This window comes from Helobdella robusta (assembly GCF_000326865.2).
Source record: "Helobdella robusta unplaced genomic scaffold HELROscaffold_4, whole genome shotgun sequence".
NCBI lineage: Eukaryota > Metazoa > Annelida > Clitellata > Rhynchobdellida > Glossiphoniidae > Helobdella > Helobdella robusta.
The window spans coordinates 7833114-7833697 of NW_008704902.1; the positions used below are offsets into that span (position 1 = coordinate 7833114).

At 25.5% G+C, this 584-nt stretch overlaps 1 protein-coding gene across 1 annotated transcript in view; it reads right to left on the reverse strand.

The window, feature by feature from the left end:
• The window catches only part of HELRODRAFT_67352 (hypothetical protein), a gene marked incomplete at both ends in the record, with an annotated part of 22528 nt that overhangs the window by 4511 nt on the left and 17433 nt on the right, over positions 1 to 584 (reverse strand). The window lies entirely within an intron of this gene.

The window sequence follows — 584 nt, forward strand, 5'->3', positions numbered from 1 at the left end:
GAAAACTAAAGTATTCTCATTTTACAAACAAGGAATCGACAAAGTAGAGTAGTGGCACAGTATATATATATATATGTATATATATATATATGTATATATATATATATATATATATATATATATATATATTTACAATATTCAATAAATTCTACCGTATGTTTGGCGTTAATATGTTTATAATTCGTTTTTTTCAATTTTTCCCATTAAAGTTTTAAACTTTAGTGAGAAAAGTTGAAAAATTATTACCAACATATATATATATATATATATATATATATATATATATATTATATATATATATATATTTGAGCATATTGGCACAAACATAACATGTCAGTTGTATCCATTTTATTTAAATTTAGAGCTTTCATGTCTTGCTCGATTGTTTGCGACCAGGATTTCTTTGGACGGCCTTTGGGACGTGTGCCAGGTACTTCAACATCTGGAAGAAATCACATGTCAACTGCATACAAAATAGATGAAGCTATTTTTAAACATATCATCAATAAAAATTTCACACCAACCAACCATAAAAGTAATGTTGAACTCCAAATTTATTACAACAGTAAAAAGACGTCTCACCT